Consider the following 626-nt stretch of genomic DNA (forward strand, 5'->3'; position numbering starts at 1 on the left):
TCGTGTCACCCTTCCTGTCCCAGGAGGACCTCCAAGAGGAGGTGGTCGTTCAGCGGGACCCCCAGGGATAAGTGGGATAGTCGGGGGCAGGAGACAGCTTGAGCAGAGGCCCCGAGGTGTCGGCGGGCAGCAGAGAGCGACCCTCTGGGTGGACAGGACCCGAGTCCAGGGAGGCGGTGGGGGTCTGATTTGGTGTGAGTTGACGGGATGGTGGGATTTCCAGGTGACACGGGGTGGGGCGCACACGCCCAGGTCTGTCACTGTGGAGGGAGCTGCCGCGGTCCCCCAGGAAGGGGGGCGAGAGGCGGTGCAGCGCTTAGGGCCTGGCCGGGGGTCTTCCTAGACTGCAGCCCCGTTTGGCATCTAGTTCATCCGTATCCTGCTGATCCTGCCTGGGCACGAGGTCGTTTTCTAGATGTCTCATTGGCTGCAACTGGGCTGTTGAGAGCCCCAAACACAGAATATGACGGGAAAGTGGAAGCTAAGAAAATTTGAGTGGCAGAAATTCCGAAGGAACACAGAAGGACTAGCAGCTGGTTGCATCATTGGTTCTAACTCCAGAATGTCCATTGTCCCTTTTCTGGACAACAGAGTATCTTGTCCTGTCCTATCTGTAGGCATATGGC

The 626-nt window shown here is 58.6% G+C and overlaps 1 protein-coding gene across 1 annotated transcript in view; it reads left to right on the forward strand.

The window, feature by feature from the left end:
• Positions 1–17: 17 nt before the first annotated feature.
• Positions 18–626, forward strand: part of MCRIP1 (MAPK regulated corepressor interacting protein 1) — a 6,657-nt gene continuing 6,048 nt past the window's right edge. Inside the window, exon 1 of the mRNA XM_025047175.1 lies at positions 18–41. The gene's annotated coding sequence lies outside the window, so the exon portion shown is untranslated. The remainder of the gene's footprint in view (positions 42–626) is intronic.

Source organism: Pteropus alecto, unplaced genomic scaffold (assembly GCF_000325575.1).
Source record: "Pteropus alecto unplaced genomic scaffold, ASM32557v1 scaffold134, whole genome shotgun sequence".
Classification (NCBI taxonomy): Eukaryota; Metazoa; Chordata; class Mammalia; order Chiroptera; family Pteropodidae; genus Pteropus; species Pteropus alecto.